This window comes from Cyanistes caeruleus, unplaced genomic scaffold (genome assembly GCF_971803275.1).
Source record: "Cyanistes caeruleus unplaced genomic scaffold, bCyaCae1.hap1.1 HAP1_SCAFFOLD_142, whole genome shotgun sequence".
NCBI classification, from domain to species: domain Eukaryota; kingdom Metazoa; phylum Chordata; class Aves; order Passeriformes; family Paridae; genus Cyanistes; species Cyanistes caeruleus.
The window spans coordinates 270,177-289,393 of NW_028255936.1; the positions used below are offsets into that span (position 1 = coordinate 270,177).

A 19,217-nucleotide genomic window follows, 5' to 3' on the forward strand; every position below is an offset into this window, starting at 1 on the left:
CACAAGAGGACGGAAGAAACCCAAATGCATCGTTGGACATCATAAAGTCAGACGTGTTGAGGGATGAAGAAATCTTGCAGAGATATGGAAAGCTGCCCTGAAAACCCAGTTCGGGGAGAGCCTGAGCTCTTTTGTGCTTCTAGGCCTGAAGATGCTCAGCACCTTTCCCAGATGCTCAGCAGGCAGTAGGATTGTGCCTGAATCTGGCTCTGGAAATGCCAGTGCCTCAACTGAGAGCTGTGGCAAGGATTTCCATTGCATGGAGAGGGGCCACAAGAGTCCTGCAAGAGTCTTTCAGCAGAGCAAACAGCAGCCTGGAGGGTGGGCAATGCTGCATCTGGACCACTGCATGCTCATCCTTCACCACAATGCAGAGCTGCCATGGATCACTTTTTCCATTTCTCCTGTTGGATATGTTTTGGAGAAGTTGTTCTAGGTGGCTTTGGATGGTGATCCAAGTAGGAAGCAGCCATTCGCCTGCTGTGATATCCTTACAACTAGTCCTAACGTCTCATTGCCTTTGGTTTGATTGGGGGTGTTTTATCTGTTTGTTTGATTGGTTTCTTTGGGTTGGTTTCTTTGTGTTTTTCTCTCTTTTGCTTGGAGTTTCTTTTCCTTTTTTAGAAATGACTGGTGAAGTTGGTACAACCAAACTCCAGAAAACGTAAAGCAGGCTTGACTTTCCAGAAATTGCTTTTGGCTGGCTTTAGCTGCATTCCCCAGGATCACGATCAGCAGTAGATATTTGCAGGTTTTGCTCTGCATCCTCAGCCTGCCCAGGTGTTGTTCAGTGTTTCAGCAGTGGAGAAGATGATGGATATTTTGCTAAACCTCCTTTCAAACAACAAAACTTGGGTTAGCACGACAGAAAAGAAGAAAAGAAAATCTTCGCCAGTTAGAACAGAGCCAGAGTCCCACCATTTCCCCCTCCACTTCTCTTTCTTTTCTACATTTAGAGGTAAAGCTTCCATCTCCAAAAGCTTCCATCTCTCACTTCCTGATGTAGCCATTTGCTACCCTTTAGCCTTGACTGCCACGCATCGGACTGCTGTCCGTGTGGGGCTGGGGATGCTCAGCCTGGAAAGAGAAGGGGGCTGGCGAGGCCTCCCTGCAGCTCTAGGAAAGATGGGCACAGGGAGGAGAAGCCTTTCAACTGCAGGAGTGAGCTTGAAGTTGGATCTAATGAAGCTGCTCTTTTCCACTCCGGCTGCTGGGCCACTGGCCCAGGCTGTGCACAGAGGCTGGGGATGCTCCATCCTTGGCAACATCCAAGGCCAGCTGGGAGCGGGGCTCTGAGCAACCTATTCTAGGGGAAGATCGCTCCGCTTGGAACAAGATGGTCTTTAGGGTCCCTTCCAAGCCCAAGCACCCAGGGATTCCATCATTCATTCTACGGTCTCCGTTGTCCACTTCAGCCTGGGCCTGAACTCCTGGCGGTGATGTCACAGTGCACGCTCCAGCTAGAACTTCCAGCATCCAACAACGGCCACAACACAACCCTTGGCTCCTTGTGCCAGCACGCTCTTCATTCACCCTGCTCCAAGCCTACCCCTGTCACCTTGTTGCCACCTGCTCCCTGATTCCCCCAGCAGTCCCCAAAGCTCCCCATCGCTTGGATTTTGCTCTCCATCCCTGCAGGATGTCTGCATTTGTTCCAAAAGAGGTATGGTACTATTCCACGGAGGCGGACACCCCGCAGCTGCGTGGCCGGGCTGGAGCTCTGTGGGACAGGCTGGGAAATTTTGCTAACCTCTGCAGGCTGGCACAGACCGAGAGGAGGAGACGGACGTCGATACACAGACTGATAGAGAAGAAGCCATGGAAGTGGACGGAGAGGATACTGGAGAGGAAGAGATGGATGTGGATATGTACGAGACAGAGGAAGAGATGGAGGTGGAAACAAAAGATTATGTTGAAGAGATGGATATTGATCTAAAAGACAAGGAGGAAGACATGGTCTTGGGATGAAGACCGATGCCAGCAGCAGAACAGGCAGGTGCTCCCCACAGGCAGAATGGGGCCCCTGCTGCCAGCCTGGGGCCGGGCTGGGCACTTCCTGCTCAGGGACACGCTAGCCCATGCACTGGATTCTGCTGGCCATCCCTGGCCTGGCCTGGGCTTGCTGTGGGCCACACAAGCCCTGTTCCAGTGCCTGGGCCACAGCCCCCAGCCAGGCTCCCTTCTGGCAGCAGAGTCCCACTGGGCCAGTGTCCCAGCCCGGCAGCACATGGAACACCCTTCCGTGCCTGACTGCACTGACCGTGCTACTTGTTTTTCTTCCAGGACTTAGGGACATCACAGACACAGATGCCACCCTGCTGTACATACGTTTTACAGTTGTTGTGTTCAGGATAGAGGTTTTAGAGTTTGTTTAAGTTGTCTGTAAATACGTTTCATAGAGTTTTGTTAGAGCTGTTCTCAGGTAAATAGGTTCTATAGTTTGTTGTTGTTGTTGTGGTTGTTGTTGTTGTTGTTACCAATATTCTTACAGTGTAAATATGTGGTGTAGTTCATTCTTGTTCCTTTTCTTCTACAGATAAACAGTCTTTGATTTTCACACCCCAGTTCTCTTTGCATTTTCTTCGGGCACATTTGCAAAGCTGTGGCTTGTTTCGGGAACAATGTTTGCAGGACTCTAAAAAGAGTATCACAACCGCTCTGCCACACTCTCAGCTGCTGCTGCTGCCCCAAAAAGCACTGGCTGGCTTTGCTCACACAATCACAGTTGTGGTGGCATTTCTACCACACCACAGGACAGCGATGTTTTCCCTCTTCTCCTGGAAATAGCTACAGCACTTGTGGGTAGCAAGGCAAACATGAGCCTCTTTTAGTGGCCCTTGAAATTGGACATGTGAAATGAGGCACACAAAGCCACAGGCCAGCTGAACCTGGCATCTCTGAATGGGTCTTTACATTCTTCCCAGGAAGATGAATGGCAATCACTATTTTGGCAGGGAGGAAAGTGCATCAGCTAGCAATTTGCTGTAGAAAATGTGCTTTCTGCTCCTCTCACAGCCAAAACTCCTACCCATTTCTTGGAAGTCCTTCTTAGATAAGGACCGTGTTCAACTGAGTGACAGTGAAGCCAAATGGCAATGCCGCAATCAATTGTCCTGTACACAATCTCCTTCATCCACGTGGAAGGTTACTCACGGGCACACAAGAGGACGGAAGAAACCCAAATGCATCGTTGGACATCATAAAGTCAGACGTGTTGAGGGATGAAGAAATCTTGCAGAGATATGGAAAGCTGCCCTGAAAACCCAGTTCGGGGAGAGCCTGAGCTCTTTTGTGCTTCTAGGCCTGAAGATGCTCAGCACCTTTCCCAGATGCTCAGCAGGCAGTAGGATTGTGCCTGAATCTGGCTCTGGAAATGCCAGTGCCTCAACTGAGAGCTGTGGCAATGATTTCCATTGCATGGAGAGGGGCCACAAGAGTCCTGCAAGAGTCTTTCAGCAGAGCAAACAGCAGCCTGGAGGGTGGGCAATGCTGCATCTGGACCACTGCATGCTCATCCTTCACCACAATGCAGAGCTGCCATGGATCACTTTTTCCATTTGTCCTGTTGGATATGTTTTGGAGAAGTTGTTCTAGGTGGCTTTGGATGGTGATCCAAGTAGGAAGCAGCCATTCGCCTGCTGTGATATCCTTACAACTAGTCCTAACGTCTCATTGCCTTTGGTTTGATTGGGGGTGTTTTATCTGTTTGTTTGATTGGTTTCTTTGGGTTGGTTTCTTTGTGTTTTTCTCTCTTTTGCTTGGAGTTTCTTTTCCTTTTTTAGAAATGACTGGTGAAGTTGGCACAACCAAACTCCAGAAAACGTAAAGCAGGCTTGACTTTCCAGAAATTGCTTTTGGCTGGCTTTAGCTGCATTCCCCAGGCTCACGATCAGCAGTAGATATTTGCAGGTTTTGCTCTGCATCCTCAGCCTGCCCAGGTGTTGTTCAGTGTTTCAGCAGTGGAGAAGACGATGGATATTTTGCTAAACCTCCTTTCAAACAACAAAACTTGGGTTAGCACGACAGAAAAGAAGAAAAGAAAATCTTCGCCAGTTAGAACAGAGCCAGAGTCCCACCATTTCCCCCTCCACTTCTCTTTCTTTTCTACATTTAGAGGTAAAGCTTCCATCTCCAAAAGCTTCCATCTCTCACTTCCTGATGTAGCCATTTGCTACCCTTTAGCCTTGACTGCCACGCATCGGACTGCTGTCCGTGTGGGGCTGGGGATGCTCAGCCTGGAAAGAGAAGGGGGCTGGCGAGGCCTCCCTGCAGCTCTAGGAAAGATGGGCACAGGGAGGAGAAGCCTTTCAACTGCAGGAGTGAGCTTGAAGTTGGATCTAATGAAGCTGCTCTTTTCCACTCCGGCTGCTGGGCCACTGGCCCAGGCTGTGCACAGAGGCTGGGGATGCTCCATCCTTGGCAACATCCAAGGCCAGCTGGGAGCGGGGCTCTGAGCAACCTATTCTAGGGGAAGATCGCTCCGCTTGGAACAAGATGGTCTTTAGGGTCCCTTCCAAGCCCAAGCACCCAGGGATTCCATCATTCATTCTACGGTCTCCGTTGTCCACTTCAGCCTGGGCCTGAACTCCTGGCGGTGATGTCACAGTGCACGCTCCAGCTAGAACTTCCAGCATCCAACAACGGCCACAACACAACCCTTGGCTCCTTGTGCCAGCACGCTCTTCATTCACCCTGCTCCAAGCCTACCCCTGTCACCTTGTTGCCACCTGCTCCCTGATTCCCCCAGCAGTCCCCAAAGCTCCCCATCGCTTGGATTTTGCTCTCCATCCCTGCAGGATGTCTGCATTTGTTCCAAAAGAGGTATGGTACTATTCCACGGAGGCGGACACCCCGCAGCTGCCTGGCTGGGCTGGAGCTCTGTGGGACAGGCTGGGAAATTTTGCTAACCTCTGCAGGCTGGCACAGACCGAGAGGAGGAGACGGACGTCGATACACAGACTGATAGAGAAGAAGCCATGGAAGTGGACGGAGAGGATACTGGAGAGGAAGAGATGGATGTGGATATGTACGAGACAGAGGAAGAGATGGAGGTGGAAACGAAAGATTATGTTGAAGAGATGGATATTGATGTAAAAGACAAGGAGGAAGACATGGTCTTGGGATGAAGACCGATGCCAGCAGCAGAACAGGCAGGTGCTCCCCACAGGCAGAGTGGGGCCCCTGCTGCCAGCCTGGGGCCGGGCTGGGCACTTCCTGTTCAGGGACACGCTAGCCCATGCACTGGATTCTGCTGGCCATCCCTGGCCTGGCCTGGGCTTGCTGTGGGCCACACAAGCCCTGTTCCAGTGCCTGGGCCACAGCCCCCAGCCAGGCTCCCTTCTGGCAGCAGGGTCCCACTGGGCCAGTGTCCCAGCCCGGCAGCACATGGAACACCCTTCCGTGCCTGACTGCACTGACCGTGCTACTTGTTTTTCTTCCAGGACTTAGGGACATCACAGACACAGATGCCACCCTGCTGTACATACGTTTTACAGTTGTTGTGTTCAGGATAGAGGTTTTAGAGTTTGTTTAAGTTGTCTGTAAATACGTTTCATAGAGTTTTGTTAGATCTCTTCTCAGGTAAATAGGTTCTATAGTTTGTTGTTGTTGTTGTGGTTGTTGTTGTTGTTGTTACCAATATTCTTACAGTGTAAATATGTGGTGTAGTTCATTCTTGTTCCTTTTCTTCTACAGATAAACAGTCTTTGATTTTCACACCCCAGTTCTCTTTGCATTTTCTTCGGGCACATTTGCAAAGCTGTGGCTTGTTTCGGGAACAATGTTTGCAGGACTCTAAAAAGAGTATCACAACCGCTCTGCCACACTCTCAGCTGCTGCTGCTGCCCCAAAAAGCACTGGCTGGCTTTGCTCACACAATCACAGTTGTGGTGGCATTTCTACCACACCACAGGACAGCGATGTTTTCCCTCTTCTCCTGGAAATACCTACAGCACTTGTGGGTAGCAAGGCAAACATGAGCCTCTTTTAGTGGCCCTTGAAATTGGACATGTGAAATGAGGCACACAAAGCCACAGGCCAGCTGAACCTGGCATCTCTGAATGGGTCTTTACATTCTTCCCAGGAAGATGAATGGCAATCACTATTTTGGCAGGGAGGAAAGTGCATCAGCTAGCAATTTGCTGTAGAAAATGTGCTTTCTGCTCCTCTCACAGCCAAAACTCCTACCCATTTCTTGGAAGTCCTTCTTAGATAAGGACCGTGTTCAACTGAGTGACAGTGAAGCCAAATGGCAATGCCGCAATCAATTGTCCTGTACACAATCTCCTTCATCCACGTGGAAGGTTACTCACGGGCACACAAGAGGACGGAAGAAACCCAAATGCATCGTTGGACATCATAAAGTCAGACGTGTTGAGGGATGAAGAAATCTTGCAGAGATATGGAAAGCTGCCCTGAAAACCCAGTTCGGGGAGAGCCTGAGCTCTTTTGTGCTTCTAGGCCTGAAGATGCTCAGCACCTTTCCCAGATGCTCAGCAGGCAGTAGGATTGTGCCTGAATCTGGCTCTGGAAATGCCAGTGCCTCAACTGAGAGCTGTGGCAATGATTTCCATTGCATGGAGAGGGGCCACAAGAGTCCTGCAAGAGTCTTTCAGCAGAGCAAACAGCAGCCTGGAGGGTGGGCAATGCTGCATCTGGACCACTGCATGCTCATCCTTCACCACAATGCAGAGCTGCCATGGATCACTTTTTCCATTTGTCCTGTTGGATATGTTTTGGAGAAGTTGTTCTAGGTGGCTTTGGATGGTGATCCAAGTAGGAAGCAGCCATTCGCCTGCTGTGATATCCTTACAACTAGTCCTAACGTCTCATTGCCTTTGGTTTGATTGGGGGTGTTTTATCTGTTTGTTTGATTGGTTTCTTTGGGTTGGTTTCTTTGTGTTTTTCTCTCTTTTGCTTGGAGTTTCTTTTCCTTTTTTAGAAATGACTGGTGAAGTTGGCACAACCAAACTCCAGAAAACGTAAAGCAGGCTTGACTTTCCAGAAATTGCTTTTGGCTGGCTTTAGCTGCATTCCCCAGGCTCACGATCAGCAGTAGATATTTGCAGGTTTTGCTCTGCATCCTCAGCCTGCCCAGGTGTTGTTCAGTGTTTCAGCAGTGGAGAAGACGATGGATATTTTGCTAAACCTCCTTTCAAACAACAAAACTTGGGTTAGCACGACAGAAAAGAAGAAAAGAAAATCTTCGCCAGTTAGAACAGAGCCAGAGTCCCACCATTTCCCCCTCCACTTCTCTTTCTTTTCTACATTTAGAGGTAAAGCTTCCATCTCCAAAAGCTTCCATCTCTCACTTCCTGATGTAGCCATTTGCTACCCTTTAGCCTTGACTGCCACGCATCGGACTGCTGTCCGTGTGGGGCTGGGGATGCTCAGCCTGGAAAGAGAAGGGGGCTGGCGAGGCCTCCCTGCAGCTCTAGGAAAGATGGGCACAGGGAGGAGAAGCCTTTCAACTGCAGGAGTGAGCTTGAAGTTGGATCTAATGAAGCTGCTCTTTTCCACTCCGGCTGCTGGGCCACTGGCCCAGGCTGTGCACAGAGGCTGGGGATGCTCCATCCTTGGCAACATCCAAGGCCAGCTGGGAGCGGGGCTCTGAGCAACCTATTCTAGGGGAAGATCGCTCCGCTTGGAACAAGATGGTCTTTAGGGTCCCTTCCAAGCCCAAGCACCCAGGGATTCCATCATTCATTCTACGGTCTCCGTTGTCCACTTCAGCCTGGGCCTGAACTCCTGGCGGTGATGTCACAGTGCACGCTCCAGCTAGAACTTCCAGCATCCAACAACGGCCACAACACAACCCTTGGCTCCTTGTGCCAGCACGCTCTTCATTCACCCTGCTCCAAGCCTACCCCTGTCACCTTGTTGCCACCTGCTCCCTGATTCCCCCAGCAGTCCCCAAAGCTCCCCATCGCTTGGATTTTGCTCTCCATCCCTGCAGGATGTCTGCATTTGTTCCAAAAGAGGTATGGTACTATTCCACGGAGGCGGACACCCCGCAGCTGCCTGGCTGGGCTGGAGCTCTGTGGGACAGGCTGGGAAATTTTGCTAACCTCTGCAGGCTGGCACAGACCGAGAGGAGGAGACGGACGTCGATACACAGACTGATAGAGAAGAAGCCATGGAAGTGGACGGAGAGGATACTGGAGAGGAAGAGATGGATGTGGATATGTACGAGACAGAGGAAGAGATGGAGGTGGAAACGAAAGATTATGTTGAAGAGATGGATATTGATGTAAAAGACAAGGAGGAAGACATGGTCTTGGGATGAAGACCGATGCCAGCAGCAGAACAGGCAGGTGCTCCCCACAGGCAGAGTGGGGCCCCTGCTGCCAGCCTGGGGCCGGGCTGGGCACTTCCTGTTCAGGGACACGCTAGCCCATGCACTGGATTCTGCTGGCCATCCCTGGCCTGGCCTGGGCTTGCTGTGGGCCACACAAGCCCTGTTCCAGTGCCTGGGCCACAGCCCCCAGCCAGGCTCCCTTCTGGCAGCAGGGTCCCACTGGGCCAGTGTCCCAGCCCGGCAGCACATGGAACACCCTTCCGTGCCTGACTGCACTGACCGTGCTACTTGTTTTTCTTCCAGGACTTAGGGACATCACAGACACAGATGCCACCCTGCTGTACATACGTTTTACAGTTGTTGTGTTCAGGATAGAGGTTTTAGAGTTTGTTTAAGTTGTCTGTAAATACGTTTCATAGAGTTTTGTTAGATCTCTTCTCAGGTAAATAGGTTCTATAGTTTGTTGTTGTTGTTGTGGTTGTTGTTGTTGTTGTTACCAATATTCTTACAGTGTAAATATGTGGTGTAGTTCATTCTTGTTCCTTTTCTTCTACAGATAAACAGTCTTTGATTTTCACACCCCAGTTCTCTTTGCATTTTCTTCGGGCACATTTGCAAAGCTGTGGCTTGTTTCGGGAACAATGTTTGCAGGACTCTAAAAAGAGTATCACAACCGCTCTGCCACACTCTCAGCTGCTGCTGCTGCCCCAAAAAGCACTGGCTGGCTTTGCTCACACAATCACAGTTGTGGTGGCATTTCTACCACACCACAGGACAGCGATGTTTTCCCTCTTCTCCTGGAAATACCTACAGCACTTGTGGGTAGCAAGGCAAACATGAGCCTCTTTTAGTGGCCCTTGAAATTGGACATGTGAAATGAGGCACACAAAGCCACAGGCCAGCTGAACCTGGCATCTCTGAATGGGTCTTTACATTCTTCCCAGGAAGATGAATGGCAATCACTATTTTGGCAGGGAGGAAAGTGCATCAGCTAGCAATTTGCTGTAGAAAATGTGCTTTCTGCTCCTCTCACAGCCAAAACTCCTACCCATTTCTTGGAAGTCCTTCTTAGATAAGGACCGTGTTCAACTGAGTGACAGTGAAGCCAAATGGCAATGCCGCAATCAATTGTCCTGTACACAATCTCCTTCATCCACGTGGAAGGTTACTCACGGGCACACAAGAGGACGGAAGAAACCCAAATGCATCGTTGGACATCATAAAGTCAGACGTGTTGAGGGATGAAGAAATCTTGCAGAGATATGGAAAGCTGCCCTGAAAACCCAGTTTGGGGAGAGCCTGAGCTCTTTTGTGCTTCTAGGCCTGAAGATGCTCAGCACCTTTCCCAGATGCTCAGCAGGCAGTAGGATTGTGCCTGAATCTGGCTCTGGAAATGCCAGTGCCTCAACTGAGAGCTGTGGCAATGATTTCCATTGCATGGAGAGGGGCCACAAGAGTCCTGCAAGAGTCTTTCAGCAGAGCAAACAGCAGCCTGGAGGGTGGGCAATGCTGCATCTGGACCACTGCATGCTCATCCTTCACCACAATGCAGAGCTGCCATGGATCACTTTTTCCATTTCTCCTGTTGGATATGTTTTGGAGAAGTTGTTCTAGGTGGCTTTGGATGGTGATCCAAGTAGGAAGCAGCCATTCGCCTGCTGTGATATCCTTACAACTAGTCCTAACGTCTCATTGCCTTTGGTTTGATTGGGGGTGTTTTATCTGTTTGTTTGATTGGTTTCTTTGGGTTGGTTTCTTTGTGTTTTTCTCTCTTTTGCTTGGAGTTTCTTTTCCTTTTTTAGAAATGACTGGTGAAGTTGGCACAACCAAACTCCAGAAAACGTAAAGCAGGCTTGACTTTCCAGAAATTGCTTTTGGCTGGCTTTAGCTGCATTCCCCAGGATCACGATCAGCAGTAGATATTTGCAGGTTTTGCTCTGCATCCTCAGCCTGCCCAGGTGTTGTTCAGTGTTTCAGCAGTGGAGAAGACGATGGATATTTTGCTAAACCTCCTTTCAAACAACAAAACTTGGGTTAGCACGACAGAAAAGAAGAAAAGAAAATCTTCGCCAGTTAGAACAGAGCCAGAGTCCCACCATTTCCCCCTCCACTTCTCTTTCTTTTCTACATTTAGAGGTAAAGCTTCCATCTCCAAAAGCTTCCATCTCTCACTTCCTGATGTAGCCATTTGCTACCCTTTAGCCTTGACTGCCACGCATCGGACTGCTGTCCGTGTGGGGCTGGGGATGCTCAGCCTGGAAAGAGAAGGGGGCTGGCGAGGCCTCCCTGCAGCTCTAGGAAAGATGGGCACAGGGAGGAGAAGCCTTTCAACTGCAGGAGTGAGCTTGAAGTTGGATCTAATGAAGCTGCTCTTTTCCACTCCGGCTGCTGGGCCACTGGCCCAGGCTGTGCACAGAGGCTGGGGATGCTCCATCCTTGGCAACATCCAAGGCCAGCTGGGAGCGGGGCTCTGAGCAACCTATTCTAGGGGAAGATCGCTCCGCTTGGAACAAGATGGTCTTTAGGGTCCCTTCCAAGCCCAAGCACCCAGGGATTCCATCATTCATTCTACGGTCTCCGTTGTCCACTTCAGCCTGGGCCTGAACTCCTGGCGGTGATGTCACAGTGCACGCTCCAGCTAGAACTTCCAGCATCCAACAACGGCCACAACACAACCCTTGGCTCCTTGTGCCAGCACGCTCTTCATTCACCCTGCTCCAAGCCTACCCCTGTCACCTTGTTGCCACCTGCTCCCTGATTCCCCCAGCAGTCCCCAAAGCTCCCCATCGCTTGGATTTTGCTCTCCATCCCTGCAGGATGTCTGCATTTGTTCCAAAAGAGGTATGGTACTATTCCACGGAGGCGGACACCCCGCAGCTGCGTGGCCGGGCTGGAGCTCTGTGGGACAGGCTGGGAAATTTTGCTAACCTCTGCAGGCTGGCACAGACCGAGAGGAGGAGACGGACGTCGATACACAGACTGATAGAGAAGAAGCCATGGAAGTGGACGGAGAGGATACTGGAGAGGAAGAGATGGATGTGGATATGTACGAGACAGAGGAAGAGATGGAGGTGGAAACAAAAGATTATGTTGAAGAGATGGATATTGATCTAAAAGACAAGGAGGAAGACATGGTCTTGGGATGAAGACCGATGCCAGCAGCAGAACAGGCAGGTGCTCCCCACAGGCAGAATGGGGCCCCTGCTGCCAGCCTGGGGCCGGGCTGGGCACTTCCTGCTCAGGGACACGCTAGCCCATGCACTGGATTCTGCTGGCCATCCCTGGCCTGGCCTGGGCTTGCTGTGGGCCACACAAGCCCTGTTCCAGTGCCTGGGCCACAGCCCCCAGCCAGGCTCCCTTCTGGCAGCAGAGTCCCACTGGGCCAGTGTCCCAGCCCGGCAGCACATGGAACACCCTTCCGTGCCTGACTGCACTGACCGTGCTACTTGTTTTTCTTCCAGGACTTAGGGACATCACAGACACAGATGCCACCCTGCTGTACATACGTTTTACAGTTGTTGTGTTCAGGATAGAGGTTTTAGAGTTTGTTTAAGTTGTCTGTAAATACGTTTCATAGAGTTTTGTTAGAGCTGTTCTCAGGTAAATAGGTTCTATAGTTTGTTGTTGTTGTTGTGGTTGTTGTTGTTGTTGTTACCAATATTCTTACAGTGTAAATATGTGGTGTAGTTCATTCTTGTTCCTTTTCTTCTACAGATAAACAGTCTTTGATTTTCACACCCCAGTTCTCTTTGCATTTTCTTCGGGCACATTTGCAAAGCTGTGGCTTGTTTCGGGAACAATGTTTGCAGGACTCTAAAAAGAGTATCACAACCGCTCTGCCACACTCTCAGCTGCTGCTGCTGCCCCAAAAAGCACTGGCTGGCTTTGCTCACACAATCACAGTTGTGGTGGCATTTCTACCACACCACAGGACAGCGATGTTTTCCCTCTTCTCCTGGAAATAGCTACAGCACTTGTGGGTAGCAAGGCAAACATGAGCCTCTTTTAGTGGCCCTTGAAATTGGACATGTGAAATGAGGCACACAAAGCCACAGGCCAGCTGAACCTGGCATCTCTGAATGGGTCTTTACATTCTTCCCAGGAAGATGAATGGCAATCACTATTTTGGCAGGGAGGAAAGTGCATCAGCTAGCAATTTGCTGTAGAAAATGTGCTTTCTGCTCCTCTCACAGCCAAAACTCCTAGCCATTTCTTGGAAGTCCTTCTTAGATAAGGACCGTGTTCAACTGAGTGACAGTGAAGCCAAATGGCAATGCCGCAATCAATTGTCCTGTACACAATCTCCTTCATCCACGTGGAAGGTTACTCACGGGCACACAAGAGGACGGAAGAAACCCAAATGCATCGTTGGACATCATAAAGTCAGACGTGTTGAGGGATGAAGAAATCTTGCAGAGATATGGAAAGCTGCCCTGAAAACCCAGTTTGGGGAGAGCCTGAGCTCTTTTGTGCTTCTAGGCCTGAAGATGCTCAGCACCTTTCCCAGATGCTCAGCAGGCAGTAGGATTGTGCCTGAATCTGGCTCTGGAAATGCCAGTGCCTCAACTGAGAGCTGTGGCAATGATTTCCATTGCATGGAGAGGGGCCACAAGAGTCCTGCAAGAGTCTTTCAGCAGAGCAAACAGCAGCCTGGAGGGTGGGCAATGCTGCATCTGGACCACTGCATGCTCATCCTTCACCACAATGCAGAGCTGCCATGGATCACTTTTTCCATTTGTCCTGTTGGATATGTTTTGGAGAAGTTGTTCTAGGTGGCTTTGGATGGTGATCCAAGTAGGAAGCAGCCATTCGCCTGCTGTGATATCCTTACAACTAGTCCTAACGTCTCATTGCCTTTGGTTTGATTGGGGGTGTTTTATCTGTTTGTTTGATTGGTTTCTTTGGGTTGGTTTCTTTGTGTTTTTCTCTCTTTTGCTTGGAGTTTCTTTTCCTTTTTTAGAAATGACTGGTGAAGTTGGCACAACCAAACTCCAGAAAACGTAAAGCAGGCTTGACTTTCCAGAAATTGCTTTTGGCTGGCTTTAGCTGCATTCCCCAGGCTCACGATCAGCAGTAGATATTTGCAGGTTTTGCTCTGCATCCTCAGCCTGCCCAGGTGTTGTTCAGTGTTTCAGCAGTGGAGAAGACGATGGATATTTTGCTAAACCTCCTTTCAAACAACAAAACTTGGGTTAGCACGACAGAAAAGAAGAAAAGAAAATCTTCGCCAGTTAGAACAGAGCCAGAGTCCCACCATTTCCCCCTCCACTTCTCTTTCTTTTCTACATTTAGAGGTAAAGCTTCCATCTCCAAAAGCTTCCATCTCTCACTTCCTGATGTAGCCATTTGCTACCCTTTAGCCTTGACTGCCACGCATCGGACTGCTGTCCGTGTGGGGCTGGGGATGCTCAGCCTGGAAAGAGAAGGGGGCTGGCGAGGCCTCCCTGCAGCTCTAGGAAAGATGGGCACAGGGAGGAGAAGCCTTTCAACTGCAGGAGTGAGCTTGAAGTTGGATCTAATGAAGCTGCTCTTTTCCACTCCGGCTGCTGGGCCACTGGCCCAGGCTGTGCACAGAGGCTGGGGATGCTCCATCCTTGGCAACATCCAAGGCCAGCTGGGAGCGGGGCTCTGAGCAACCTATTCTAGGGGAAGATCGCTCCGCTTGGAACAAGATGGTCTTTAGGGTCCCTTCCAAGCCCAAGCACCCAGGGATTCCATCATTCATTCTACGGTCTCCGTTGTCCACTTCAGCCTGGGCCTGAACTCCTGGCGGTGATGTCACAGTGCACGCTCCAGCTAGAACTTCCAGCATCCAACAACGGCCACAACACAACCCTTGGCTCCTTGTGCCAGCACGCTCTTCATTCACCCTGCTCCAAGCCTACCCCTGTCACCTTGTTGCCACCTGCTCCCTGATTCCCCCAGCAGTCCCCAAAGCTCCCCATCGCTTGGATTTTGCTCTCCATCCCTGCAGGATGTCTGCATTTGTTCCAAAAGAGGTATGGTACTATTCCACGGAGGCGGACACCCCGCAGCTGCCTGGCTGGGCTGGAGCTCTGTGGGACAGGCTGGGAAATTTTGCTAACCTCTGCAGGCTGGCACAGACCGAGAGGAGGAGACGGACGTCGATACACAGACTGATAGAGAAGAAGCCATGGAAGTGGACGGAGAGGATACTGGAGAGGAAGAGATGGATGTGGATATGTACGAGACAGAGGAAGAGATGGAGGTGGAAACGAAAGATTATGTTGAAGAGATGGATATTGATGTAAAAGACAAGGAGGAAGACATGGTCTTGGGATGAAGACCGATGCCAGCAGCAGAACAGGCAGGTGCTCCCCACAGGCAGAGTGGGGCCCCTGCTGCCAGCCTGGGGCCGGGCTGGGCACTTCCTGTTCAGGGACACGCTAGCCCATGCACTGGATTCTGCTGGCCATCCCTGGCCTGGCCTGGGCTTGCTGTGGGCCACACAAGCCCTGTTCCAGTGCCTGGGCCACAGCCCCCAGCCAGGCTCCCTTCTGGCAGCAGGGTCCCACTGGGCCAGTGTCCCAGCCCGGCAGCACATGGAACACCCTTCCGTGCCTGACTGCACTGACCGTGCTACTTGTTTTTCTTCCAGGACTTAGGGACATCACAGACACAGATGCCACCCTGCTGTACATACGTTTTACAGTTGTTGTGTTCAGGATAGAGGTTTTAGAGTTTGTTTAAGTTGTCTGTAAATACGTTTCATAGAGTTTTGTTAGATCTCTTCTCAGGTAAATAGGTTCTATAGTTTGTTGTTGTTGTTGTGGTTGTTGTTGTTGTTGTTACCAATATTCTTACAGTGTAAATATGTGGTGTAGTTCATTCTTGTTCCTTTTCTTCTACAGATAAACAGTCTTTGATTTTCACACCCCAGTTCTCTTTGCATTTTCTTCGGGCACATTTGCAAAGCTGTGGCTTGTTTCGGGAACAATGTTTGCAGGACTCTAAAAAGAGTATCACAACCGCTCTGCCACACTCTCAGCTGCTGCTGCTGCCCCAAAAAGCACTGGCTGGCTTTGCTCACACAATCACAGTTGTGGTGGCATTTCTACCACACCACAGGACAGCGATGTTTTCCCTCTTCTCCTGGAAATACCTACAGCACTTGTGGGTAGCAAGGCAAACATGAGCCTCTTTTAGTGGCCCTTGAAATTGGACATGTGAAATGAGGCACACAAAGCCACAGGCCAGCTGAACCTGGCATCTCTGAATGGGTCTTTACATTCTTCCCAGGAAGATGAATGGCAATCACTATTTTGGCAGGGAGGAAAGTGCATCAGCTAGCAATTTGCTGTAGAAAATGTGCTTTCTGCTCCTCTCACAGCCAAAACTCCTAGCCATTTCTTGGAAGTCCTTCTTAGATAAGGACCGTGTTCAACTGAGTGACAGTGAAGCCAAATGGCAATGCCGCAATCAATTGTCCTGTACACAATCTCCTTCATCCACGTGGAAGGTTACTCACGGGCACACAAGAGGACGGAAGAAACCCAAATGCATCGTTGGACATCATAAAGTCAGACGTGTTGAGGGATGAAGAAATCTTGCAGAGATATGGAAAGCTGCCCTGAAAACCCAGTTTGGGGAGAGCCTGAGCTCTTTTGTGCTTCTAGGCCTGAAGATGCTCAGCACCTTTCCCAGATGCTCAGCAGGCAGTAGGATTGTGCCTGAATCTGGCTCTGGAAATGCCAGTGCCTCAACTGAGAGCTGTGGCAATGATTTCCATTGCATGGAGAGGGGCCACAAGAGTCCTGCAAGAGTCTTTCAGCAGAGCAAACAGCAGCCTGGAGGGTGGGCAATGCTGCATCTGGACCACTGCATGCTCATCCTTCACCACAATGCAGAGCTGCCATGGATCACTTTTTCCATTTCTCCTGTTGGATATGTTTTGGAGAAGTTGTTCTAGGTGGCTTTGGATGGTGATCCAAGTAGGAAGCAGCCATTCGCCTGCTGTGATATCCTTACAACTAGTCCTAACGTCTCATTGCCTTTGGTTTGATTGGGGGTGTTTTATCTGTTTGTTTGATTGGTTTCTTTGGGTTGGTTTCTTTGTGTTTTTCTCTCTTTTGCTTGGAGTTTCTTTTCCTTTTTTAGAAATGACTGGTGAAGTTGGCACAACCAAACTCCAGAAAACGTAAAGCAGGCTTGACTTTCCAGAAATTGCTTTTGGCTGGCTTTAGCTGCATTCCCCAGGATCACGATCAGCAGTAGATATTTGCAGGTTTTGCTCTGCATCCTCAGCCTGCCCAGGTGTTGTTCAGTGTTTCAGCAGTGGAGAAGACGATGGATATTTTGCTAAACCTCCTTTCAAACAACAAAACTTGGGTTAGCACGACAGAAAAGAAGAAAAGAAAATCTTCGCCAGTTAGAACAGAGCCAGAGTCCCACCATTTCCCCCTCCACTTCTCTTTCTTTTCTACATTTAGAGGTAAAGCTTCCATCTCCAAAAGCTTCCATCTCTCACTTCCTGATGTAGCCATTTGCTACCCTTTAGCCTTGACTGCCACGCATCGGACTGCTGTCCGTGTGGGGCTGGGGATGCTCAGCCTGGAAAGAGAAGGGGGCTGGCGAGGCCTCCCTGCAGCTCTAGGAAAGATGGGCACAGGGAGGAGAAGCCTTTCAACTGCAGGAGTGAGCTTGAAGTTGGATCTAATGAAGCTGCTCTTTTCCACTCCGGCTGCTGGGCCACTGGCCCAGGCTGTGCACAGAGGCTGGGGATGCTCCATCCTTGGCAACATCCAAGGCCAGCTGGGAGCGGGGCTCTGAGCAACCTATTCTAGGGGAAGATCGCTCCGCTTGGAACAAGATGGTCTTTAGGGTCCCTTCCAAGCCCAAGCACCCAGGGATTCCATCATTCATTCTACGGTCTCCGTTGTCCACTTCAGCCTGGGCCTGAACTCCTGGCGGTGATGTCACAGTGCACGCTCCAGCTAGAACTTCCAGCATCCAACAACGGCCACAACACAACCCTTGGCTCCTTGTGCCAGCACGCTCTTCATTCACCCTGCTCCAAGCCTACCCCTGTCACCTTGTTGCCACCTGCTCCCTGATTCCCCCAGCAGTCCCCAAAGCTCCCCATCGCTTGGATTTTGCTCTCCATCCCTGCAGGATGTCTGCATTTGTTCCAAAAGAGGTATGGTACTATTCCACGGAGGCGGACACCCCGCAGCTGCCTGGCTGGGCTGGAGCTCTGTGGGACAGGGTGGGAAATTTTGCTACCTCTGCAGGCTGGCACAGACGGAGAGGAGGAGACGGACGTCAATACACAGACTGATAGAGAAGAAGCCATGGAAGTGGACGGAGAGGATACTGGAGAGGAAGAGATGGATGTGGATATGTACGAGACAGAGGAAGAGATGGAGGTGGAAACGAAAGATTATGTTGAAGAGATGGATATTGATCTAAAAGACAAGGAGGAAGACATGGTCTTGGGATGAAGACCGATGCCAGCAGCAGAACAGGCAGGTGCTCCCCACAGGCAGAGTGGGGCCCCTGCTGCCAGCCTGGGGCCGGGCTGGGCACTTCCTGCTCAGGGACACGCTAGCCCATGCACTGGATTCTGCTGGCCATCCCTGGCCTGGCCTGGGCTTGCTGTGGGCCACACAAGCCCTGTTCCAGTGCCTGGGCCACAGCCCCCAGCCAGGCTCCCTTCTGGCAGCAGGGTCCCACTGGGCCAGTGTCCCAGCCCGGCAGCACATGGAACACCCTTCCGTGCCTGACTGCACTGACCGTGCTACTTGTTTTTCTTCCAGGACTTAGGGACATCACAGACACAGATGCCACCCTGCTGTACATACGTTTTACAGTTGTTGTGTTCAGGATAGAGGTTTTAGAGTTTGTTTAAGTTGTCTGTAAATACGTTTCATAGAGTTTTGTTAGATCTCTTCTCAGGTAAATAGGTTCTATAGTTTGTTGTTGTTGTTGTGGTTGTTGTTGTTGTTGTTACCAATATTCTTACAGTGTAAATATGTGGTGTAGTTCATTCTTGTTCCTTTTCTTCTACAGATAAACAGTCTTTGATTTTCACACCCCAGTTCTCTTTGCATTTTCTTCGGGCACATTTGCAAAGCTGTGGCTTGTTTCGGGAACAATGTTTGCAGGACTCTAAAAAGAGTATCACAACCGCTCTGCCACACTCTCAGCTGCTGCTGCTGCCCCAAAAAGCACTGGCTGGCTTTGCTCACACAATCACAGTTGTGGTGGCATTTCTACCACACCACAGGACAGCGATGTTTTCCCTCTTCTCCTGGAAATAGCTACAGCACTTGTGGGTAGCAAGGCAAACATGAGCCTCTTTTAGTGGCCCTTGAAATTGGACATGTGAAATGAGGCACACAAAGCCACAGGCCAGCTGAACCTGGCATCTCTGAATGGGTCTTTACATTCTTCCCAGGAAGATGAATGGCAATCACTATTTTGGCAGGGAGGAAAGTGCATCAGCTAGCAATTTGCTGTAGAAAATGTGCTTTCTGCTCCTCTCACAGCCAAAACTCCTAGCCATTTCTTGGAAGTCCTTCTTAGATAAGGACCGTGTTCAACTGAGTGACAGTGAAGCCAAATGGCAATGCCGCAATCAATTGTCCTGTACACAATCTCCTTCATCCACGTGGAAGGTTACTCACGGGCACACAAGAGGACGGAAGAAACCCAAATGCATCGTTGGACATCATAAAGTCAGACGTGTTGAGGGATGAAGAAATCTTGCAGAGATATGGAAAGCTGCCCTGAAAACCCAGTTTGGGGAGAGCCTGAGCTCTTTTGTGCTTCTAGGCCTGAAGATGCTCAGCACCTTTCCCAGATGCTCAGCAGGCAGTAGGATTGTGCCTGAATCTGGCTCTGGAAATGCCAGTGCCTCAACTGAGAGCTGTGGCAATGATTTCCATTGCATGGAGAGGGG

General features: G+C 50.3%; 1 long non-coding RNA gene across 1 annotated transcript; it reads left to right on the forward strand.

Moving 5' to 3' along the window:
• Positions 1-1,488: 1,488 nt before the first annotated feature.
• Positions 1,489-10,359, forward strand: LOC147645953 (uncharacterized). The gene is made up of 6 exons (XR_015282052.1): positions 1,489-1,663; positions 1,759-1,992; positions 2,284-4,821; positions 4,917-5,150; positions 5,442-7,979; positions 8,075-10,359. It is a non-coding gene; the product is annotated as an uncharacterized LOC147645953 (long non-coding RNA).
• Positions 10,360-19,217: the final 8,858 nt, after the last annotated feature.